This window comes from Rhinoderma darwinii, chromosome 6 (assembly GCF_050947455.1).
Source record: "Rhinoderma darwinii isolate aRhiDar2 chromosome 6, aRhiDar2.hap1, whole genome shotgun sequence".
Classification (NCBI taxonomy): Eukaryota; Metazoa; Chordata; class Amphibia; order Anura; family Rhinodermatidae; genus Rhinoderma; species Rhinoderma darwinii.
Genome location: NC_134692.1, coordinates 20,495,580 through 20,522,545, shown reverse-complemented (window position 1 = coordinate 20,522,545; position 26,966 = coordinate 20,495,580). Strand labels below are relative to the sequence as shown.

At 42.8% G+C, this 26,966-nt stretch overlaps 1 protein-coding gene across 2 annotated transcripts in view; it reads right to left on the bottom strand.

The window, feature by feature from the left end:
• Positions 1–26,966, bottom strand: part of LYPD6B (LY6/PLAUR domain containing 6B) — a 51,520-nt gene that overhangs the window by 22,913 nt on the left and 1,641 nt on the right. The window contains exon 1 of one of the 2 annotated variants that reach the window (XM_075829270.1): positions 5,749–5,885. The exons of the other annotated variant lie outside the window; for it this stretch is intronic. The gene's annotated coding sequence lies outside the window, so the exon portion shown is untranslated. Of the gene's footprint in view, positions 1–5,748; positions 5,886–26,966 lie in introns of those variants that run through there. 2 annotated transcript variants of the gene reach the window in all.

The window sequence follows — 26,966 nt, the reverse complement described above, 5'->3', positions numbered from 1 at the left end:
GCACTGCTACATCTGCATGAAAGGGTCTGTAGCACTACAGCTGCCAGAGGACATAATCAGTTAAGTGAGTCACCCAATTCAGTTCTATAGGAAGCAATAAACATTTATAACAGGAACAGGACGATACAAAAGCCTCAGAATAAAAGATCTGCCGCTTCCTCTATTGATTGAGAACGATGGAAAAAATTGTGTAAATAGGACTGAGAAAGAATGCAAATGGAACTCCCTCAAACGAGACTTAAAAATACCCAAAACCCACCCCCACCAAGTGAGGCAAACACTTATACGCAAATAGAGAGACTTGCGGTTTCAGTGACCAACATAGACAACCTGCACTGCGTTACATTCTTATGTCTGGCGCCCAGAATTATGGCCAAAATCATGGACTACAGTAGGAGAGATAGTACCGATATAGCATAGAACAGTAGCATATACTTGGCTCTTACAGAGGGGTTGTCTGGAATATAAGAAAAAAAAAAAAAACACAAGACACATTTTATAACACCCTATTAAGGAACTAATAGAATAGAGTGCAATATATAGGACCCCCCTCTATTAGTGAACGGCTACAAAATGCATCTCTTGCTATGGAAAACCCTAGATATGTGTGGATTACAGACAGCCTATTAATTTCAAATGGATGGGAATTGTGTAATTCTTAATTATCCCTGTGGTGGCGCTGTAGGGAAATAGAACAATTTCTGTGGTTCCCTTACAGATCACGGATGATTTCTGGGGGTAGTAGCGGGATGTGGTTAGCTTATGGTTAGGAAACTCTTATAATAAAATGAGATTGTACAAAGTGGAAAGCGTCTTTAAAGACAACTCCGTCCTTCTATACATGTACAGATTCCTTTTAAAGAGATTTCAAATTAAAATATTGAAAAAAAATAAAAAAAATTACATAAATTCCTTAAATCGTCCTCTACTGTTAAAAACTCTATTTAGCCTTTCCTTAAATGTATCCGATTCTGGAAAATCTGGGTTCAAAGCAATATGGCTAATCCAGCTTTCTGGGTTGTAAATATGCCTATGTACGAAGTAATACTTTCCCAACTCCTGTGTATTAACATGGTTCCTGACAGCGGGGTGCTATTTAGCCTTCTTTTAAAGCAACCTACGGGATTCAGGACAAAATTATAAATGTCATGGGGTATATGGAGTTTTATTACCTGGTGCCCTCCAGTTGCGCCCCTCTGCCATGGATCCGCCGTTTTAGGGTCTCCTCTGTTTTTCAAAACGGCCACAGCGCCTCAGACAAGTCAAAGACACTCCCTATGTTCACGGATTGACAGAACTGCTCATGTGAACAGCTCTGGCCAATCCAAGTACAGTGGGAGTGGCTCAGACCCAGTCTAAGAAACACTGAAGTAGTTTTGGGACACAGTGGGAACCCTAAAACGGGAGATCCACAGTAGAGGGGCACAACTGGAGGGCACCAAGTAATATTACTCAACATACACCATCATATTTAAAATGTGGAGGGTCACTTTAATTGTATTTGATTTTGGAAAAGATAGGGGACAACAAATACTGCCGCCATTACATATCCTACAAACTTTGGGATGAATTGGAATGCCAATTGAGAGACTTGTCCAACATCAGTCTTGATCTCACAAATGCTCCTTTGGCTGAATGGGCAAAAATTCCCAAAGACACACCCCAAAATCTTCCCAAGAGAGTGGAGACTGTTCTAGCCGGAAAAGAGGCCCAAGTACATATTAAATGCCCATGGTTTTGGAATAGGATATCCAACAAGCTTATATAGGTGTGATAGTGTGCGAGATAGCTATAGATAGAGAGATAGATAGATATCCATTTCACATATTGTAATAATCCCTTTGCAGTGAACACAAGTGAACGCAATGTATGGCCTGCAGGAATTTTCAATCATGATACAAGTCGAAACTAGGACAGGTTCAAAGTGGTCATAACTGGTCAAGACAAAGCAGAGTCAAGATAAGGTCACTGCCAAAGGCCAGAAGACGCAGGGCATCTCCGACTCTTCTTCAAAGTATTACATACAATGAATCGTTGCTGTTTAAGTGTAAGGAGTTTACATGCCCGTAATTGCAAAAAAAAAATAATGGGTGGGTTGGAGGGTATATCGAAATGTCTATGCATGTTCTGTGGTGTAAAAAAGTTGCACATTTTGGTGCATGCCATAGATGCACTAAGATTTGCTACTTTTATTTCTCCTCGCCACGACTTAAAGGGGTGTGGTTTCGCTGCGAACGACAGATTAACAATAATTTACGTTGGAATCTGAAGGTGGTTAAAGAGGCTCGGTCACCAGATTTTGCAACCCCTATCTGCTATTGCAGCAGATCGGCGCTGCAATGTAGATTACAGTAACGTTTTTATTTTTAAAAAACGAGCATTTTTGGCCAAGTTATGACCATTTTTGTATTTATGCAAATGAGGCTTGCAAAAGTCCAAGTGGGCGTGTTTAAAGTAAAAGTCCAAGTGGGCGTGTATTATGTGTGTTACATCGGGGCGTTTTTACTACTTTTACTAGCTGGGCGTTGTGCATAGAAGTATCATCCACTTCTCTTCACAACGCCCAGCTTCTGGCAGTGCAGACACAGCCGTGTTCTCGAGAGATCACGCTGTGACGTCACTCACTTCCTGCCCCAGGTCCTGCATCGTGTCGGCCACATCGGCACCAGAGGCTACAGTTGATTCTGTAGCAGCATCAGCGTTTGCAGGTAAGTAGCTACATCGACTTACCTGCAAACGCCGATGCTGCTGCAGAATCAACTGTAGCCTCTGGTGCCGATGTGTCCTCGCTCGTCCGACACGATGCAGGACCTGGGGAAGTGACGTCACAGCGTGATCTCTCGAGAACACGCTGTGTGTCTGCACTGCCAGAAGCTGGGCGTTCTGAAGAGAAGTGGATGATACTTCTCATCAGAGCGCCCAGCTAGTAAAAGTAGTAAACACGCCCCGATGTACGCACATAATACACGCCCACTTGGACTTTTACTTTTAAACACACCCACTTGGACTTTTGCAAGCCTCATTTGCATAAATACAAAAATGGTCATAACGTGGCCAAAAATGCTCGTTTTTTGGAAATAAAAACGTTACTGTAATCTACATTGCAGCGCCTATCTGCTGCAATAGCAGATAGGCGTTGCAAAATCTGGTGACAGAGCCTCTTTAAGTCACAAATCTACGCATGCTCATAGCCAGCAATGGATTTGAATTTCTGTCGCACAGACAGCCGAAGATGTGCCAAATTTTGTGGGCACCTCAATACATCATGCACAAATTTCGCTGATGTAAAAGTTTAAGACTGGTGTTTGAAATGCCTGTTTTAATATATTCAGAGTCTGAATACGGAATCAATGGTGGAGACAGAAACATGAAGGTGCTCAAATTTTTTCAGTCTTAATAGACTTGGGCCTCATGCACGCGTCCGTGGCCGTAATTACGGTCTGCGATTACGGCCACGGCCAGCGACCCGTATTTTCGTCCCATGCTCACATACAAAGTATGGGAGCACGTTCTGTAAAAAGCTAAAAGGTAGGACATGTCCTATCTTTTGCGGAGGCTTTTAACGGCCCGGACACCTTCCCGCAAATATATGGGAAGGTGTCTGTGGTCAATAGAAATGAATTCTACGGTCATGTGCTTGGGGCCTAAAATAGTGTAACTTCAATGATTCAGGTCTGACTAGTGTGTCAGGTTTTTTTTTGGGGGGGGGATATATTAAGCCAGTATTTATCAGTGTTTTACCACGGTAGAAATATGAAGATGCTCTAAAGAGTGAAATACTGGCAGATACGGAGCTTTAAAAAAATTAAGATTAAGCACAGCCACATGCCCTCCCACCATGCCAGATTCAGTGGGACAGTCCTAAATTTCGGGCACTGTCCTGCTGACCAGGGACAAGTGTCGCATATACCGCTGTGCACATGGTCCTGAGGACACAAATACAATTGAATAAGATGGTGGAGTAGGGAGCCGTCAGATCCCTGCTCCACTATTCCCTCTCTGTCCCCTGCCATCGACAGCTCGACAAAGTACATAGTGATCACTTCATCGCACCTTTCCGACCCCGGACTGCACAGGCCAAAAGGAGGAATGGAGAATGATCCGCGCTTCATGGAAACGGGGCGAGGCGAGTAATAATTTTATTATTTTAAAAGGGAACCATTTCCATCTGGGGAGGCACTAAAAGGGCATAACTACTTTAAGGGGGCACTACCACTGTGTGGGAAGCACTATTACTGTGCGTGGCACAACGGGGCTCACTGCTACTGTTGGTGGCACAATGGGGCTCACTGCTAATGTGCGTGGCACTGTTTACCTCTATTATAAAAAACACAAAACCTCTGTATGCCTTCAATACTAAAAATAAAGGGGCCGCAGCGCTGTTTTAGTGCTGCATCCCCTTTACGTTTTTTTTCCCTGCACAGTTGGCAGATTTGGGCGTGCATAGACAGGAATTAGGTGGGGTTAGGGGGCATTGCCACCTAGGTTGCCCTTTTCATTCTTTGAATGTTGAGGTTTGCAGCCATATTTATTTTGAACCGTATTTCATGGCTCACTAACATTTTGCACATGTTATAGAAACCACAACCAATTTCTAGAATAAAGGGATTGCACTATTGGCTCCCCTCAGAGCTGAATACAGGCAATATACTGCCTGCACTCCGCTCTCGGTGGGGAGCCAAATGGGCACAGTGCCCTAGCCCGATTGTTCTATCAATCGTTGGAGGCCTCAGCACCCAGGCCCCCATAACTATAACATGTAAAAAGTTGTGTAAGACAGAAAGCATTTAAATAGATAAGTGCAAATAAATCTCGGGTGTCACAAGTGAGCAGGGTCAATACACTCCATTTATCGATGAATAATTGCTTCTGCCTGAAGGTGCACAAGTCCAGCGTCCGGATTCCTTTATAAATGTCCGGTTTACTTGGCCACAAGCGGCCGTGCAGTTAGGGGTCATAAATCTGAATGTCTGACAAATGGTCCCACGTGGAAGATCACACTCAGCAAGAACAATAGACAGGAGATCAAGAGCTGGTGTTTGGGTTCCTGCTGCTTGCCAGGGGGCTCAGTTAGTATCACGATTAATGGACAAGAGGTTAAAAGTCATCAGGATTGGGTCCCACCTGGTGACCACATTTTGCAATAAGCGAGTTAACGTTAACCCTTATAACCAAACAATTCAGTTATTCACCATTATATTCCACAGCACTGTGCACAATCTATTCAATCACCAATGAGGCTCACAATCTAATTTCCATATCTCAGGCCTACAAAATACATTATCGGACCAGCAAAAGCTTTTCATCGTGGGTTTCAGAAGCCGGACTCGTCAATCAGCTGATCGACGGACCAGCTTCATTATAAAAAGAGGCGGTCATGATGAGTGGGAGGGCACTTTAGGATGTCCATATGCCCTCTCGGGTCATAGGGAACGGGGTTATCATAGTGAGACAATCCCTTTAAGGATATTTTTGTATAACTATCGAATATCTTAAGTACGTAGCAAACACCGTCCATACTAGAAATGATCTGACATGTATTCTCCAACTACAAAAGTCCTACGGGAAATCTGTCCCCACTTAACCTGCTCCTTCTTCAACAGAGCCCATACATCTCTCAGGGGCTCCTATAACATCATTACAAGGAGAGCTAGAAATGGGGTCACCTTAATGAGAAGCCTGATTACATCTCATGCCCTCCACTGGAAAATTAGTTAAGCCACCAACCATAAAGTGACCGTTTCCTACCTTTCTTCCAACAAGCCAGTCATTGTGCGCACCTGACAGTAAGCGAGATGCTTTCAGTCTCTTGCTAATATGCCTGGAAGAAAAAGTCTCGGATGTCGGCCCCGGCAGCATTCCTGTGCAACAGTGGGGTTAGCTGACGGCAGTGGCACTCGTCCAACGCAGCAGAGCTTGTTTCTATTGATATCTATGCTAACTAAGCACAATCGACAGCTCAGATAGTGTGACTTTCCATCCACTTACAGTAGCAGAGTGAAAACACAAAACACCAGAACTTTTCAATAAGTACGGAAAGCTGGAAGAAGTTTTTAGTATTAATTTGGATATCGAGAACTGCATCAGTTTCTTCTGGTTGTCCAAGCACCTATGTATATAAGTAATATAGTCCCAGAGTTTGGACAGGGTTTCAGAAATCCACAGTCTTTCCAGTAAAAGTGATAATAGAGCTCCAGCCCATTAGCAAGAATGGAACCATCAGCTGCACAAATCTATAATGATCTGTCTGAACGCGACCTTGGTCTACAGTTTCTGACATGGCAGATTTGTTGCAGGTTTTCTGAGTGGATTCCACAAAACCCCATTCACATGTGTAAAATAAAATCCACGGCGAACTCACAGGATATGAAGAAAGATCTGCGTTGGAAATATTCAACCGCACCTAAAACTGCCTATAGATACTAGAATGTTCTATTCAGATACTTATGGGGCTGTTAAAAATCTTCGAATCTCTGCACTTGGGACCGAGATGGATTTTACTAGTAAATTTCTATCCTTTTCCTTACAAGAAGGGTGACCTAGAGGTGCCAATCACTCCTCTACCATAGGCATCCACCTGGATATTCAGCCAACTATAGTAACGAGCCCAAGTCACTGGTCTACCATGAGTGGACTCTAAGGCCCTTTTACACCGGCCGATAAGCGGCCGATACAGCGAGCGCCGATCAACGAGACATTATTGATCGCAGCTTGTTTGCTCCTGTCACACAGAGCTATGGATGGGGATGTGCAGTCGTATGGGGACGAGCGATCGGAGTAACATTATTATCATGTCGGCAGCGCGTCTTCCTGTTTACACAGGTAGATGTGCTGCCGACAACGATAATATTTAACTTTTTTAAAACTATATGTCCAGCAGATGATGGAGCGTTTGCTCGTTCATCTGCTGATCGGTCCCCAGCGATTGGTGTACAGACTATAGACTTTCAATTGAGCCAGTACACCGCTCCGAGCAAAGCTGATCAGAAACAAAGCGACACAGCACTCATCCGATCAAAACTTTTGACAAGTCAAAAGTTTTTTTTAAAAGTTTAGTTACCCTTTAAGGAGTATCTTTCATAGTTTACATAGATAGGGGGCATCATTTCACTGCAACCACTGGCAACGTCTGACCTCGTCTCTGCTCACGACTGTGGAGTTGCAGCTAGGGTTGCCACGATACCAGAATTTGGACTTCGATACCGATACTTTGTGTAGTATTGCGATTCTCAATACCAAAATGATACTTGGCCAACAATAATAATAAATAATAATAAAAAAGAAGAAGTCCTTGCATTTTCTGATGAGGCACAAGATGTCATGGTTTTTGGAACCTTCAGTTTCCGCACAGTAATAGAAATTAACCCCATCATGTTTCTTAGTCATAATGGACAACCTTAGGTTAGTGTGTGAGGTACATGATGGGGTTAATTACTATTAGGGTATGTTCACACAGCCTATTTTCGACCATTTTTCGGCCCGTAAACGGACGAAAAACCGGAAGTAGAACGCCTCCAAACATCTGCCCATTGATTGCAATGGGAAAAACGTCGTTCTGTTCCGACGGGCCGTTTTTTCACGTGGCCGTTTTGAAAAATGGGCGAGAAAAAGATGTGCAGGTCACTTCTTGGGACGTTTTTGGAGCCATTTTTCATAGACTATTGAAAACCGCTTCAAAAACGTCCGTAAAAAATGCAGCGAAAAACACGAGTTGCTCAAAAAACGTCTGAAAATCAGGAGCCGTTTTCCCTTGAAAACAGCTCCGTATTTTCAGAAGTTTTTGTGTTTGTCTGTGAACATACCCTTAATGTGAGGCACATGGAAGTTAAATTAATCACACCTCGTGCCTCACAATAAGGCCGGATTCACACGAGCGTGTGCGTTTTGCGCGCGCGCAAAAGGTCCATAGCAGCGCCGTGATTTTCGCGCAGCCGCCATCATTATGACACTGTTTGTAAACAGAAAAACACGTGGTGCTTTTCTGTTTTCATTCATAGTTTTGACTACTGTAGTGCTTCCGTGTGCTGTGCGCGGATTTTGACTTCAATGGGTGCGTGATGCGTGAAAAATTGGCAAATATAGGACATGTCGTGAGTTTTACGTAGCGGACATACGCTGCGTGAAAATCACGGACAGTCTGAACGGCCCCATTGAATAACATAGGTCCGTGCGAGGCGCATGAAAATCACACGCGTTGCACGGACGTATTCTACGTTCGTCTGAATAAGCCCTAAGTGAAAGAAAGACGTTTTTATTAAAAAAATTTGTGCAGCGTACACATCATAAATGACGCTATAAATTTGTTGTGCAGGTTATTACGGTCACGACTATACCGAATGTGTGTATATTTTATGTATTGAGACTTTAATTATAACGTTGATTGTAAAAAATGTGCATCTATTTTTTTTTTTTATTTAACTTTTTTCTTTTTAGCATTTTATGTACTGGAATATATCTATCTATGTACTGATAATACACAGGCAGTATGCCCTAACAGGAAATATGACTAGACAGCCCTGGGTCCTTCAATGTACCCTGAATTGTCCGCCCATATATGGTATGTCCCTCAATCGCATCACAGGGATTCCCTGTGAAGCGATCTAAGAGGCATCCTCCTTCTCATTTTCCCCCTGAATGCTGCGGTCAGCTTTAAATGCAGCATTCAAGAGAATAACGGTGGCGATCAGAGGTTTCTTTGATGTGCTCATTAGTGCATTGCCAGCTGCATCACATCATGCTGACCGCGCACGCACACTTGTTGTCAGGAGAGAGCAATGGCTGTATTACACAGCCGTAGCCACGCTCTGACTACATTCAAATACATGAATTAACGGTATTGAACAGTTTGAGGGTGCATGGCATCGAAACAGCATCGATATTTCGATGCATCGTGCAACCCTAGTTGTAGCTACTACCGAGGAAGACTAGCTTGGTCTCCTCACTATTTGTTACTGGTTTCGAAAAAAATAAATAAACGACGTGCTTTTACATGTGGCGATTCCCGACATTGCGATGTTATTGTAAATGTAGTCACAAGGTACAGAGGAAGGGCACCATAGTCTAGCGAGTGGTTTACCTGCCAGACCGTCAAAAAAAATGCATTTACGCACAGCGATTTGCAGGTAGTGTATGATCAAGATTTTTTATCATATCTGCAATCGCGATTTTGACTACTGAAAGTGGCATTTGCACATTGAGACTATTGTAAGCGCCAATGGAAATTAAGTGAATGGTGCGAACCCTTGAACAATGCACCCCACAGTTGTGCTGCCAAGCCGGTTGTGGTAACTGGGGTTCACTACCTGAACTGTAACAATAGTTTAAATTTACAAAAATTTTCCTCTTTGGAACAAAATAAAAAAACTAGGGATCGATGTTCAAAACCGACAGAAAAAAAAAAAAAAAAGTTGACAAACCTTCTAGAAATTCAGATCCACCATCATTAACATTAAGGAACTAGATCCAAACATTAGACTTTGTGAAGAGAACGCAGGAACAGGCCCTCCGTTGACTGAAGGCACACCTGAATGGGATTAAATTGTACATTTAAATACACGATGAATTATTCATTATATAAGGAATGTTCCCGGCGAGGTGACCGATCTCTCACACAATAGAAGACGGATTACGGGCTTAGAAACACACTTGCTGCTCGGCACAAATCGCCTATATTTACAGATGCAGCCCAAGTGAATTTTTGACCCTTGTTTTATTTGTGGTATAAGGATCTTTGCCAGAATTTCATGCTGAATGAAGCAGTCACACTTAACCAAGCCCTCGTGTATTATATTTCCACGCTGATTAATACCTGTGTAAGAATTCCAGCTTTTGTAAGAAAACTAATCCAGAGACGCGCATTGGGTATGAACACGTAACACTCAAGTCACAGCTCACATAAAGCCAGCGTATTCTCTTCCCAACGGCCGTGTTGTTTTGTGACCCTTCTTGTATGCACCCCATTTATTTGTCAATTGACGGTTACAGACAAAAAACAATATTGCCAAAAATGTAACCATTCCATTAACACTTACTCTCTGCTTTGAGAAGATGAGCAGCTCTAAGACGCCTTTAGCTTCATCGAACGGTTCCCTGGGATCGGTGGGGCTCTGAGTTGGACCTCCGGGACCACTGCTGGATAGCACAATAGAAATGCCATGGTGCTCCTGCGAGCTCCGCACCTCCTTAATTGTTTACACAGGAACAGTAGCTGTCTGAACGTGTGACTGGTACTGCAGCGTGGCTCCTCTATGGTGATGATCGTTGGCGGTCCCAGAGGTCGGACCCCCACCTATCAAGCATTATAAATTAACTGTACTTTCAGCAAAATTTAAGATGTCAGAGAATCACATCAGAAGTTTGGATCAGTGAGGGTTTCGGTGCAGAAGCACTCAGCTGGGCTCCCGCCACCTTCAACGGCGCTCCTCGTTAGGCTGAAGACGGGTTCAATGTGAGCCATCTTCAGGCTAATGCGGATCACAGCCAAAAGGTGCAGAGGGCTCAGCTGAGTACTTCGGCGCCCTTCGTTTCAGCGACAACGAGGGTCTCCGAACCCGGATGACATATCAAGTTTCCTTAAAGTGTAGTCACCCTTTAATGGCTTATTCAAAGGATAGGCCATCAATGTTAAAGTCCCGGACACCCCTTGAACAAAAATGTACATTGTGGCTTTCAAAATTCTGGCGGTTGCCCATGGAAACAGACAGCAGATTATCTACACTCGGTTGTCAGAAACGTGACCGAACAGCCTAGCCCTATGTAATCGGGGCGCTCTACTCTTTGGTGACAAGAAACCAGAGGTATTCTGAATTCAGCTTGAATGAGGAAAAAACAACAAGCAACTTAAAATCAGTCTATGATTAGTAAAGTAATAATAAAGTTACTCAACATTTTGTCGATTTTAACAGTGATAATATTTCAGAAAAAGTGGAGACTTCCTTTAAAATTGTTATAATAGACAATACAGTGACCACATTTTTCACAGCTCCCTCCATATACCTGCGGAACATTACACCGTAATTACACCAGACGGACTTTGTTCTAGCGACCGTTGTGGACAGGGAATATATTGTCTTGGATAAACACTGGAGGTCATTGTTTTATCACCCACCCCTCATTACGTAGACAACAGAACACCTAATAAGGCTTTTTTCCCTACTGATATTTTATACTTTAATAACATGTTGGAATAATTTGACCAAAAATCCTAGGTTTGCATATCCTGATTATGTTGCATTGTTGCTTTTGGGAGGAGGGGGGGGGGATATTGAAAAATTCCCATGGTCCATTCATTATCGCTTTCAAATCTGAAGAGGGTCAAGTTCTTAAGGAGCAGCGATCAGATATTTAAGGTGAGGCCGCGCAGGTCTTTATCCAGGTACTAGTGCATTCAGGATACTAAAGTCACTAACACGTGAAGAATTCCCTTTTTTTCCCTTTGTGAAGTTATTTTTCTAAGTAACAAACTCCTCTAGAGAAGAAAAGTACCAATTGGAAATTCTTGATACTGCCGCAAAGGATTTCCACCATTTTTCCAGGCAGCCATATACTCGCATTAGTAAACTAAAATGTTTAAGATTATAAAAACTTTGCCTTGCAATGGTCAATAAAACATCATCACTGTATAAGGAAAAACTATGCAAATTTAACATACTTTGTTTTTCAATTCCTCACCATGTTCAAGATCACTGCTTGCTGTATATAAATGAGAACAATCTGTATTCAGAGGCCAAAAACATGTCCTGACAAAGTCCTTATGATATTTTTACGTAGCTAAGATAGTCCCGCAATTGCTCTTTCTCCAGCTAATGTCCTGCCCACATAGATGATGGACTTATGCAATGTAACAAACCCAAGTCATTCAGTTAGCGCAAACACTACATAGCAAGTAGTAGAGCAAACCCTATTGTACATACAAATCACTCCTACAATCGAAGTTTACAGTTCTAACCTAAAACGATACACTGTAACGAACTCTCGGTTGTGTGAACAGAATTTAGGATGGGATTTTTAGCCTCTGAATGTAAAGAAGAATACTTTCGTTCACCGACAGCATGCAGAGATGAAGAAAATTGCAAGGAATAGAACGAGGAAAATTTGCTGTTTAAATACAATTTTCAGAAAATTTTCCTGGTGTCTTGAAGGTATTGGGGGCATGAGGCCTAAAAGGTGCCCATACACGAACGTCAACCAAACTCGCCAATTTCAGGTTGACTAGCCGACCTTTTAATGTGATTGGGGGCGTGTCCCGACTCTCCACCGAGGGCAGATGTTTGGGGCTAAGAAGGATTCGGCATGTTGGATTTAATCCTTTGTACTCACAGGAGATAAGCCGCCGCCAAAAAGGTATCTGGTAACGACTTATTCCCTTCTCACAATTTGGCACGAGCGTGCATGTGTTGGGGGGAGGGGGGGGGAGAGGGTCGAAGAAATAGCGATCGGCCGATCGAGTATTCGGCTGACAGCTATCTGAAGTGTATGGTCAGTTTTTATCTGTTTCAAGGCTGCCACTTGGAGGTTGCTCCCAGCCAAATGCCACATTTTCCTAATTTGTACACGAAGGGCTGGGCAATTAATCGAAAAATAAATCGGAATTCAGTGCAATTAATAGACGTCATCTTGTGAATTTTGGTTTAATCAATTATTTTTCTCGGTTTAAACTGTATCTGCATCTTCAGGACATAGATACAATTGAATCCAATGGTAGAGCCGGGGACCCGCTCTACCATTCACTATGTATCGCCAGACGCGAGGCAGTGGAGTCATTGTGCCTGTCTGCGCTATGCCGCACAGAACAGAGGAGCAAAGTGATCTCCTCCACTCGTCATGGGAATGGGGTTAGGCGAGTATGTATATTAATTAGTTTTATTAGGCACTATTGGGGGCATTATACAGCATGGGGGCAGCTATGGGGGACTTTATACTGTGTGGGGTGCATATAGGGGGGCAATTATGGAGCATTATACTGCGTGGAAGTCAGTTATAGGGGCATTATACTATGTAGAGGCAGCTATTGAGGCATTACACTGCGTGGAGGACAGTTATAAAGAGCATTATACTTTGTGGGGGCAGCTATGGGGCATTATACTGTGTGGGGAGCACTATGGGGGCAATATAATTGTAGGGAGCACTATGGTGGCATTTTATACTGTGTGGGGGGCAGGGTCAGTGATATTATATACAGTATTATACAGCAGGCTCAAGGGATAAATATGAATTCAATGGTGTAGCATGCAAATAGAGGTGTGGCTTGCAAAAAGGGGTGTGACCTAAATAATCGTAATCCAAATTACATGTTGAATTAATCGTGATTTTGATTTAGGTCAGGATTGCCCAGCCATAGTTATTATGATTTTTATCCACCTGCCTCCAAGGATAGAGATCATGTTAACAAATCTTACAAAACTGTCTCAACATACCAGATGAACTTATTTCTCAGATCCGGAGTGAAATTTATGATCTAGTGAATTCCTGGGGTACAATGTAGGAATTTCTAGACCCCCGGTAACTAACTCCTCTACAGAAAGGTCAAAAAGTTCTAGAATAACAAGGCGTGTCTATCATCTCCGGCAGCACAAAAGAAAGGGGATTTCATTACCAGAAATCAGACCACAAAAGGACACCAACAAAAAGGTATTGAGGGAGACACATAACTGCAGTGCACTTTCCCATTATAAAGAGCGATTTTCATTTATTTTAGAAAAGCGGGCAAAGCTGAAAACTTGAGACCTCATCCAAGAACGTTCTCACCGGCCGGCAAGTCTGAACACATCCCAATTTATCGCTTCCTTCAAGGTGAGATGGTGTTTGTAGGTCAAGACCCTGGAGATAAGGAGCCTCTAGGTTGACCTCTTACCTCTAGGCCCTACCCCATCGTCTCCTAGTGTAAGATGTAGATCTGTAAAACTCACAGGGTGCAACCATGAACAAAGACCATGATCCAGCGCTCAGTAAAGTCACCCAAGAAGTTTAGCAAGGTTCTGAAGATTCACAAGAACACAAAAAGATACGACACCAGTGCTTCTGAACCTTTCTACCATGGGGAGCCTGCTGGAAATTCCATTCCTATCCAGGAGAAGCCCTACTCCTACCCCAAAGAAGCTTGACACGGGATATGGCAAAGCCATTGTAGAAATGCTGTGAGGCCGGGTCTAAACAACCTCGTTGAGGAGCAATTAAATGCTTTAGGAACTGGGATAGAGAGAGACTGGCCTTACACATTACTTCATATGAGTTTTTGGCCCATTTCTCAATCCAGTAGTTGGAATACTTTTCCCTTTGGTACTTAAAAGTTGTCTCCCCCTCCTCTCTGGTAGAAAAAATTGCATCACCCCCTCTCCAGTAGTCACAGCAGGCTACTCAGCTGTCCCCACCCTTCACCATTATTTACAGCAGCACCAAGCCCCTAGTCCCCAGTAGTCATAGCAGTTAACCCCCCCCTACTTCCCCAGTAGTCACAGCAGCCACCCACTTTACTTCCCCAGTAGTCACAGCAGCCACCCACCCTACTTCCCCAGTAGTCACAGCAGCCACCCCCTCTACTTCCCCAGTAGTCACAGCAGCCACCCCCCCTCAACTTCACCAGTAGACACAGCAGCCATCCTCCCGCTACTTCCCCAGTAGTCACAGCAGCCATCCTCCCGCTACTTCCCCAGTAGTCACAGCAGGTTCCTTTCCACATCAAAAGTTGTCGCAGCAACAGTCTTGTGAATGAGCCTTTAACCTATACATTATATATCCCACACATTTTATCAGCCAAAAATCTCGTGTATGGGGAAATGTCCCCAGAAGAAATGCAACTTCACTCAGCTATCGAATTAACATGTTCGTTCGAGTTTATGGGTTAGTCAATAGAAGATGGCTGCTTTTTTGGCCAATGGATATCTTTATATGTTTTCCAGCATTATTTGCAGTTTCCATTTGAAGTGGGTGAAAAAAGCAACATAACATAATATTGTAAAGGTTGGGGGGGGGGGATATTCACCCCTTCTTTTTAATGAGATTTTTACAAGTTCCATTTACTTTAATGATATAATGTTTCTTCAGGTACTACAGGTCTAGCTGCTGCGGTCTCGATACTGCACCCGTACTGTAGATCTCTGGATGTTCTGTCCATCTCAATCCTCTTCAGTAGAAAACACGTCACATTGTGACGGAAAATCAGGTCAAGGATGTGCTTGAGAAATTTATGGAGAGGAAAGGTCAGATCGTTGTAGGGGTTAAACTCTGCTGGATGGGGATTCGAAGAAACGCGCCTTGCTGCTTACAGTACTGAAGTCTCAATTATATACCGACTGTGAAAAGGTTAACAGGAGACGGATCATAATCAAGTAAACTAACTGTAGGGGGGCCTCATAGCAATATGAACATAGGGCTCACCATCCTGATGCACCTCCCTTCATCAACTACATGTTCTGCATGACCCCCATCATCAGAACACACCGATTAGGAGTGTCTTAAATAGTCAACCACCCATTCATCTCAATACCTCTTGCCCAGGTTTGTGGAACTATAAGTCCCAGAGTGCACTGCAGACTTGGATTTAAGTTACATGCACATTATGTTGCTGTACAACCATAGAGTTGTATGGACCTATTATACAGCACCTATAAACTTCTATGGGGCCCTACAGTACCTCCTTATGCCTCCGATCTCATATGGAGGTATAGCAAGGATTTGTCTGTCGGATTACAAATGAATTAAGAGTGTTGTATGACAGACCTATAAATCCGTAATAAGTTGCCAGAAATGCCTGCAGGAGTTCCAGGAGGGTAGGAGTCCCATTGGTTTTACGGTGTGCAGCTTATCAAACAAATTTAGGGTTTCACCCCAAAGACGGGACCCCAGGAGCAAGCTGAATTTTCCATTGTCCCTTATGGGCTTTGACCACCAGGGAATTTGCAAATAATCCATTCACCACCCTTGACCACCTGGGATTTTGAAATGACGAGAAAAAACAAATGGCGAGCATGGAGAGGGTTCTCCTTTGCTTGTTACCCAGGGCGCCATATTGAAGCATAATGACCAAGGGAGGTATAATAAAAATGTTAGCCACTATCTATAGCATATAACAGAGCTATTTATAACAATAAACTTGGAATGTCAGGATGTTCCAGACGGGAAGTGGTTGCCACGTGTATTCGAATATCTACCAACCGTCCCATTGTTTGTCCCACGAAAATTCTTGCCCTAAATGGAGCCCAAAATAGATGTTTCTGGGAGATTTTTTGTCCGTTCCTGGGTGGATCGGGCTCAGGGCTTAAATCGTAGGGATTGAATATTGTAGGGTATGCATTCGTTCTCCTTCCAGTCTTCCATTAATCTCCAAGAGTGAGCGGGCCTTTACCCTCATGTCTAAAATAGGACACTGAGGTATTTAAAAAATTCATTGGACTTGTAGTTTATAAATGGAAGCTACAAAAATCATCAAGTAGCAAATTCAGCAAAAGGGACTCCTCAGCTGTTCCTTGTGTTCTTTTGGGATACAAATTGCAACTGGTATATGTAATTCTATAACGGTAAGGGTATGTGCACACGACCTCTTTTCAGACGTAATGGAGGCGTTTTTCGCCTCGAATTACGCCTGAAAAGACGGCTCCATTACGTCGGCAAACATCTGCCCATTGCTTGCAATGGGTCTTACGATGTTCTGTGCAGACGAGCTGTCATTTTACGCGTCGCTGTCAAAATACGGCGCGTAAAATGAATGCTCGTCAAAAGAAGTGCAGGACACTTCTTGGGACGTTTTTGCAAATTGCTGCCTAAAAAACAAAACAAAACATACTAATAAGCCTTTACTAAAGCCTTGGCTGATAACAGCAATCAATAGCTCTGCAACTCTCAGAAGATCACAAGAAATTGTGATTTATTTTTTTTCAGAAGCGAACAGATGCCTGTTGGTAAGTGGTCCTAAATCAGCATCATATAATTCGTGCGCTACAGTTGTTCACTGCCATTAATCACCACATTATGTCAGGCCACGTATATTCAGCAGCTGTGCCATATCATGTCGGGGGCAGGCTGTAAAATAATTACTACACAAAATAGGTTGTTGTTCCAAGGAATTGAAAGGGAAAATGTAAATAGTCCTCCCAAAACAGAGAAATCTTGTTCTCATATAATGTGGTTAAAAATGTAGCTTTCTGCAAGGCGTTTTTCATCTTTTTGCTTTTTTTTTTTAATGTTTTTGTTTTATTGCAGCACACCTTTTCCACAAATTTCTTGTAAAACTGACTTTGAGGAGGACCGGTCCTCTCTCCTGCCAGGTCTAAGTGAGAACCCCGCATTGTGTTGTTCCTCTGTTGTTCCTCCTGGAACAGTGTGAATAAATTGACCATTTACCTGGTCAAAAGAGTGTGTCCCTACACAGTCGGAGGATCCACAAAATCATATTTTTGCCGCGCGGCCAATTACCACTTGTGAAAAAAAAAAAAAAGTGTTACGTTTTTCATAAGTTTTGCAAAACAGAACAAATAAATAAAAAGTTACTTTTATACCATTTTTCATGGAGAAATGGCAGGGAAGGCTGAAGCTGAAACCCGGCATGCGACTACTATTATTGACAAAGACTGGGTGTCGGTCACAAATTCGTTCGACTTTTTCCCTGGGAATGAGGAGCAGACACCCCGGTTCCATACTTGCCAAGAATTGAATTCCAAATGGGAGGGACATTAAAAGCCAGGTCCGGCGCCAATATTGACCGGGAACGTCCCTTTGCTGTTAATTAGCATAGTTGATATGCTATGGTAGGAAAAAACTCTTGTAACGAACCGCTCATGGAAAAAGTCCATATTGTTCTCTCAGCCTTGCATAGTCATGAGCACCTTACATTAACGTGCCACCTAAGAGCGCTTTCGTTATAGCCATGTATGTAGATATAGCCAAGCTGACTGACAAAGGTCAGAAGTAGAGGGAAATGGCATGAAGATGTCATAGCTAGGAATCATGGGAACGTTTAGCCTCCATATTTGCAGAGTAGACCGGTGACACATCTTGGAGGAATGCTTTGCTCAGTGACTGTTTGTTTGTATCTGAAAAGATTCCAAGAAGTTTATTTACAGGAATCAATAAAACGTAGCACAGGCCGAGAAGAGCACACAAACAAGATGTACAATGTGTATGTGAGGTAGTGCCAAATCCACGTCAACAACAATAAAACTGGATAAAATTAGTCAAAAGAAGAAAACAAAACAAAAAAGTAATGAGCCAAGTTTCAGCCTACAGTACTAAGAACATGACTTATAACCGGCCCGAAACCACATCATCTAAAACCAAATATATGCGAACTGAACACATCTGGAATAAGACTATTGCTTTTTAAAAAGTAAGTCGTCCCAGCGATCAGATTATGAAGCAGCGTCCAGCTTTAGAAAGCTAACAAGCAACATTTCCTCTACAGCGGCCACTACAGGGGAAATTTAGTATTACACGGTGCCAATTGAAATGAATGTAACACTACTGTAGGAGCCTCCATTGGAAGTTCCATCCCATTTTACTATAATTATAGAAATATAATACATTTAGGCTTGGCCACATTGCATCCATGAACTTGGATGATCCAATCTCATAGTGGATCACCCCATAAGCCTTACACCTTAAAGCACACATATATATATATATATATATATATATATATATATAGCCCCAGATGGTTTATAAATCCTGAAAATGTAATAATTACACACTAAGGGCGGATTTACACGAACGTGATTTACGTCCGTGCAACCCGCGTGATTTTTAACGCGGGTCGCACGGACCTATGCAAGTCTATGGGGCAGTGCAGACTGTCCGTGATTTTTGCGCAGCGCGAGTCCGCTGCGTAAAACTCACGACAGGTTCTATATTTTGGCGTTTTTCGCGCATCACGCACCCATTGAAGTCAATGGGTGCGTGAAAATCACGCGCGCCACACGGAATCACTTCTGTGGGACACGCGTTATTCGCGCAACAGCAGTAAAAAAATGAAGGTAAACAGAAAAGAACCACGTGCTTTTCTGTTTACAAACATACAAATGGAGTGTCATAATGATGGTGGCTGCGCGAAAGGCATGCAGCGGCGCACCATATGAACATGACAAGGAGATGTCAAGTGCCTTTTGTGCACACAAAACGCCGCGTTTTTTGCGTGCGCAAAACGCACACGTTCGTGTAAATCCACCCTTATATGAATATTATAGGATGACATCAGTAACATCATTTTTTTGGCAATCGGACAATTGTACCCTTATATACCCGCGCTTCCTATTCTCTGCTTTTGTCCATCACATCACCCATGACTTCTTCTCTGAACGGTCTGATTGCAGAAAAACAAACATTTTCAGGACGGAGAGCAAACACAGCACGTGAGACTGCAAGCTGATCTAAGAGGGAGCTTTGAGAACTGTCACTGTGTATTGTGTCATTGTCCTTGATGCACAGACACACAAAACACCTGTGTATAGTTTACTTATCTCTTCTGTTTGCATTTCAACGCTTATTTCAAAATCAACGATTTTGACCTTTTAAAAATTCCTTAAAATGACGAAAAAAAAAAAAAAGTTAAATCAATAACCAGAATTGGAGCTTCATGTATCAGCACCACATTTTTTTTTTTATTTATAGAGCAGCAACATGTAACACAATAGAAAAATAAATAGTGCAAATACAAACTCGAACATAAATTCTTGTAGACTAGGATCACACACAGCTTTGATGCCGTTTTAGAGCTCATTCAGACCAGCGTAAAACTCGTCCGTGGGCTGTGCGTGAAAATCACGCACAGCACATGAACCCATTTCAATGGGGCCATTCACACATGCAGGAGTTTTCACGCAGTGTGTTTCCGTTGCGTGAAACTCACTGCATGTCCTATATTGGTGCATTTTTCACACACCTACTTCACATTGACTTCAATGGGCGAGTGAAAATCACGTACATCACACGGATGCACATCTGTGTGCTGTGCGTGATTTGCGCATTAATTCCATTGAAAAAGATGTGCTTTGCGAGTGCGTGAAAAACACATGCCACTCGCAAAGCACAGATGAAATAACGCAACGCACACGGACCAGAATTACGCGCGTATTTCACGTGCGTGAATGTGATACGCTCGTGTGAATGTAGCCTTCGTGGCAGTTTTTGGCTCAGGTTTTTTTCTAGATAAACACAGTTGTGGACACAAAAGAAAGAAGATATATTAGCCTTTTCTTTATACCTTTCCTTCCCTTTGGATACACTTCTGGCTTTGGCTCAAAAAAAAAAAGAAAAAACGGAGCCAAAAACTGCATCAAAACGGTGTGTGTGATCCTGGCCTTAATCTCAAACTCAATAAAAAAAAAATATCTCATACACTGAGATCCTGCAGGTTCCAGCAGAGTAGGTCCTGCTAGTTTTCAGGGGTCTACACGCTTATTACCATAGACCCTCTGCCACCAGAGAACCACTAGAGATGCCAGAGACTTACTATGATGTAATTTTTTCATCACTTTCTGGATGGCCCTGTTAATCGGGGCACTACTGAAGGGGATACTCTAAGGCTGGCACAGTTTATGACGGCACTCTATCAGTTGTTATGGGCACATAGCCAGTATATAAAAGCAAGGCTTGTGTGCATCCGGAGGACTATTTTCAAGTTTGTGTTTTGCCACTATAGGATATTCTGTTATTAATGTGTACCTCAGGGTAAAAACTGAAAATTAAGTTTAAATGCCCTCAAAGTTTTATTAACGTACCTGCATGCCGCTGTTCCTGGGGTCCCGCCATCCTCATCTAGACCTCAGATGAAGTCTGTATTGGACCATCATTCACAATCTGCAATGGCATGGCCTGGAGTCTGCATAGGACTAGACTTCTGTTTAGGGGGGTATGCGGAATACACTTTTGGGAATGACAATGCCGCTACGGAGTAAGAACTCGGCACAGACCTTAGCTGAGGCATATATGGGAATGTTGGGAGATCTCAAACACTATGGCAAGCAGAGAAGTAACATTTTGAGACCATAAACAGCATTAGAACTACCCGGTATTACACTTTAAGGTCAGTATATTAAAAATTGGTCAGTTGATGCACAAAATGCATGACTACAGGATCTGGTTTTAACACCTTTAATAAGACAGCAAAATAGGTTTGGGGGGGGCACAACTTTTTCCCTTTTAACCACTGCCAAAGTGCTGTCTCCACAACCGATGTGGAAGCTGTGGATCCATAGACCCCCAAACTGTTGTCTTGTTGAGGCATATGAATTATTAGGGAGTTTTTACTTGGCGCAGTAGTGTGCCGCGCAGTCAAAAACTGCAAAGCAATGCCGCACGTCTTACCACGAATTGCCGCTGTTTTCCCAAATGTGTGTTTTAGCTGGGACGTTTTTACAGGAGAAACACACGTTTCAGCCTTCATTCACATCTGCATCAGGGCTCCGTTCCTGGGTTCCGTTGGAGCTTTCCGTCAGGGGAACCCATGAACGGAACCCTGACTGATGCAAACGGAAACCTACGGGTTCAGTCCATGGGTTCCCCTGACGCAGATGTGAACGAAGCCTTATATGTATAAATTTCAGCAATTTGCTATAAAACATGTGGCACACTACCGGCCCATGTATATACACAAAGGCTGGGTCCCAATGCCAAGATCAAAAAAAGAAAGAAGCCTCATTTCATTCTTGTTATGGGGTTATCCCTATATAAGACCCTCTAGATGTACCCTTTTTGATCCTTACCGCCAAAATTTGGTGGCATGTTTTATATGATTTTTTTTTTCAGCATCGCGCTATGTGGGCATCAGGAATAAAACATACAGAACTCAAGTGCCATTGACTACCACAGCCAGAAGTGTGGCTGGCACACATTGTTATGGGGGCACCTTTGGTTTATTCACAAGAGCTTTGGACCAGTTAAAAAAATTACCATAAAAAAAATCTGTGGTGGCAGGCTCGGCATTTTGACATTTTTTCCATCTTCTGTGTCAGGAAGGAGGGGGGTGTACCGATTTCAGATTTTGAAATGTTGAGGGTACGCTTTAGTATACAATTAACTAATTCAAATCATTTATAAAACTCAGCATACTAATGCAAGTCCTTACGAACCAAAACAAAATGTGACCTAAATTAGCTAGCGCACACATTAAGTTATGTCACGTAGAGTCGCCGGCCTCATTTCTCCGCTATGATAATGTTCACATTATACTTATGCACCTAGGAGACTCCTGAGACCTCAATAAATGCATGGGAAAACTGTATATAGACGACGTCTCAGTTTAGAGACTACAGTGAATTTTCCACAAATGGCCAATTACAGGCCTGCAAAGTACATAGAACAATCTACAATAAGCGGCCTCTTCTTATTCCAGTCACTCCCGAGATCAGGGCAGAAATGAGCATACATAATGCGTCCTCAATGAGCGTAATCACAAGTGTGACAGTGAATATACACTAATTGTAATGGCTGCCTAATCTCACACTAGCTTTTGACATCAGGCATGTCTGGATTGTTCATGTCTGCAGTGCTAAATCCTGCATGTCGTCAAATGGGCTTCACGAGTATAGTAAGCGGGAAAATGCTCTGCTGTAAATACGTTAATTAGCACATTCTGGGTAATTAAGACACAAGTAACCAATTAGAACACTATACAATCGTCTAATATGGCGTAGCAGAGAAAGTACACCTGTCAACGAGACAGCACGGTAATCACCAAGGAACATGGGAGGACACAATCTGGGCGCAAGTTACAGGGGAATAACCAGGGTATCAGGAGACTAAGGGTGTGTTCACACAGGCTATTTTTGGCTGGAAAATTGGAAGCAGAACGCCTCCAAACATTGATTTCAATAGGAAATAAGGTGTTCAGTTCCGACGAGGCGTTTTTTTCGCGGCCGTTTTTCAATACGGCCGCATAGAAAAAAACGCCCGCGAAAAAGAGGTGCACGTCACTTCTTGAAACAGCTCTAAAAACGGCCATAAAAAATGCCACGAAAAACACGATTTGCTTAAAATACGGCTGAAAATCAGGAGCAGTTTCCACTTGAAAACAGCTCCGTATTTTCACACCTTTTTAGCCAAGCATGTTAACATAGCCTAAATGTCATGTCTTGCTCTAGAAATGCTATCGATTCGTCCCTAAGATCCTCCAGAGTTGGTTCTTGGTTCAATAGGTTTCTGTGAAAACTAGACGACGACCAATATGGCCGCCATTACATTTCTGGATCAGCTTTCATAGAGTCCTGAGAATAAATATACCTAGTTATACAGTGAGTTGGGAGTAGGGGGATACATCACTGAGTAACTAGACAGATAAAACTTTTAGGGATTTTGAAAAGCTGGGCGAGAGCTTCTGTGATATCGACCTATAATGGCGGCCATATTGGTTATCACTTAGCTTTGCCAGGGAGACATAACTGAGAAACGTCTGACTAAAATTGCCCTTCACTCATGTACTGGCCACTAGTCAATTTGCCCCAGATCCGACCAGTATCCTAATATTTCTTATAAACATAAATTAAAAGGCGTATGTATAATGATAAATTTTGGGCAACTCGGTAGTCACTTGAAGATTTTTCTCTTGCCTCTCCCACCTCATAGCAGGTTTGCATGTACAGCAATAATTTCCACTCAAATTTTTTTTTAACAAAAACGGCGCATGTCTAATGTATTTGGCGCATTTTACAACTTCTCTCTGCATTTTATTTAGCACGGTCGGGATAGGTGTAAGCCTAGGGCTTGGTCACACGCGAGTCATGATAAATTTGCGACCCGCGCACAACCTTAATGCCTCCCTATGAGGCGAAAAAGTCGCAATTGAAATGTGCGGTTTCTCCACGTTTTTGTTTTTTTTATAACTCCCCGTGATTTCTTTGTGGAGAGCAAACGGGGGTAACGGGACCTGTTCTCCGGATAGGTGAGAGCCTCAGATGTGGGACAGGCACGTATCGAGCATTTTTAGCATCTTCTATGGCTAAGCCATAAACTATATTGATGGGAATATTCCTTAATAAATGTGGTCTTCTGTCTATTATAGCGCCAATTGCGCCAAAAGAAATTATGTACCGTGTGCCATTTTTTTTTAAATAAAAATTGCACAATTTACTCCAAATTGAGTCACTCAAGAAAATATTGGTATATGTCCCGTGATGGGCCTCATGTATAAAAACCAGAGCAGACATATAAACTGGAGGTGTTGCTTATAGCAACCAATCAGGCTACAGCTTTAATTTTTCCTGGGTAGGTGATGAAATGAAAGAAGCGATCTGATTGGTTGCTATGGACATCTGCTCCACAACTTTTCATACACGAGGCCTAGTGTTGCTTGGAGATGGAGCGTCAGTATTATTGTGGTCTTAACGTGGACAGTGTGTGGACTGTTTATTCTCCCATACAAGCCTCTGGCGCCAATGTGAAAGGAGAAGTTAAATATGTACTAAACGGTCAAAAATCACAAAAACAACCCACAGTAATAGAGAAAAAACAAACATTATTGCTGGATTCTCTTTACATAGAACACAAATCCTCCCCTCAGCACAATGTAAGGTCACAGAGCAGCCTGAGACTGTTTAGTAAAAGGGAGGGTCAGGCACAAAGACAGGTTTCATCATCCTAGAAAGTTTTGTGGCCGTGTATGTACTCGTAAAAATGACAATTAACCCATGAGCTGCAGCCACAGTAAGATCCTCGATCGATTCCTAGAGGAACATAAGACGACAAGATCCTCTGCAGGACAGCACATCCCCAGTTATTTAATTCTTAAAGGGCACGTCCACATTAACCGCTTTTACTGCATTGGGGCCGCTGCTAATGCCGCTAAAATAAAACAAAAAAAAACACAATTTGTGTGTTTTTATTGTGGGTTGTCCTCCCTAAAAACCACGGTATTACAAAAGTGCTTCACCGTGATGGACCCCTTTAACTTAACATCTAAGGCCATGTTCACATTATAGCAGAAACCACGACAAATTACCAGATCCATTGTATATTATAGATACCACAAGTGCCGACAGACTCCTTTGACTTATAATATGGTCTGTCATGTTCTGTCGTTTTGACGGGAAGAATGGCACTGCATGCAGCGCTATTCTTCCCGTCACACCTGAAGGAATCTGCGACAAGGTTCCGAATGGAGCCTCCGGCGCAGATTCAATCAGAGCCTTAATTGGCCCTTCAGGCTGATCGTGTGAGAGGGGCCACATGGCTGCACCCACAGTATAGCCTTTGCTTAGGCTAGGTTCACACGCTGCGTTTTTAACATGCATTTCTTTGTTATGGCAGATGAACCCCTCATGTCTCAATGCCATGGACAACTACTCCACTTTTCCGTTGCACCAGTTTTGATACATGTCCCCACAATGATAGTGTTTGCATGTATGAATAATACAGTCAAGTAGGAAAAGACAGAGGACGACCAGTTACATGCCACTAGAGATGAGCAACTTTTTCGCACCATTCAAGTTTTGGCCATTAGGATGCATTTATAAGCAAATTTGCCAGGTTTGAGTCGCTTAACGCAAATTTATGAGAATAACCGGTGAATACATTGTCCTGTTGTTCCCTATGGCCCAGGAAATCGGCAAATTGGTTAATAAGAAGAAATTGATTTGCACCTCACTATACCTACAATTAGGTCTTATTCACACGAACATGTTTAACGTCTAATCACGCGCATCACACGGACCTATGTTAATCAATGGGGCCGTTTACACATTCCGTGATTTTCACGCAGAGTGTGTCCGCTGCGTAAAACTCACGACATGTCCTATACTTGGGCGTTTTTCACGCATCACGCACCGATTGAAGTCAATGGGTGCGTGAAAATCACGTGCAGCACTTCCATGTGTCACGTGTGATTCGCGCAACAGTAAAGAAATGAAGGAAAAAATAAAAGCACTTCCTTCATTTCATTTTCTAAACATCAAAACCGCATGTCATAAGGATGCCATATGAGTGAAAATCACGCAGCAAACACTTAGGCTGGGTTCACACGACCATATTAACGTCCGTAATGGACGGACGTATTTCGGCCGGAAGTCCCGGACCGAACTCCGTGCAGGGAGCCGGGCTCCTAGCATCGTAGTTATGTACGACGCTAGGAGTCCCTGCCTCTCCGTGGAACTACTGTCCCGACCCGTACTGAAAACATGATTACAGTACGGGACAGTTGTCCTGCAGAGAGGCAGGGACTCCTAGCATCGTACATAACTATGATGCTAGGAGCCCGGCTCCCTGCACTGAGTTCGGTCCGGGACTTCCGGCCTAAATAAGTCCGTCCATTACGGACGTTAATGTGGTCGTGTGAACCCAGCCTTATGACACACGGAACTGCAAAAGGCACACTTTCGTGTGAATAAGGCCTTACGCACATTTTTATGGACAGATGATACTTTTATCATTGATCATTTTGTGGATTATTGCTAACTAACAGAACCGTGACAATCATCAATATATTTCAACAGGACTACGGCTATAAAATACATACAATCACCCATAAGAGCCTTTTTTTACATTTTCAACACTTTTGTACGACTTTAACCTTAAAACATTTTTGGAAGAATTGTCAGAGAAACAAAAATTATTGTACACCTCTGCTGCAGGATATGATGAGTTTTATTACATGTCAATTAGCTTCGATCCCTGAATACTGATCTCAAGTGCTGGAGCAGAAAGGGCGGGGGGTTAATTTTTTTTTTTTTTTTAAACCTGCTTTCAGGTACGGTCTATGTCCTGGCTCCAACCAGGTTGCATTTCTCTGCAAAACCAGCCCAACCCCCATAGTAACATATTTGCCAGAGCCATAGTCAGGCACGAGCAATAAATCCCATAAAACTTAAACACAGATCACAGTAGTTTATGCCACTTGAGATCCCGCTCCGAGAATAAATTCCAAGGAAAACCACATGTAGGGAAGATTTCTAGGGAACAACTCGCTGCCACCTACAGGCAGAAAGTGTAACACCACAATACAGATTCAAATACAACACAATCGAAACAAGTGCGTCTCTAATTCCAGTATA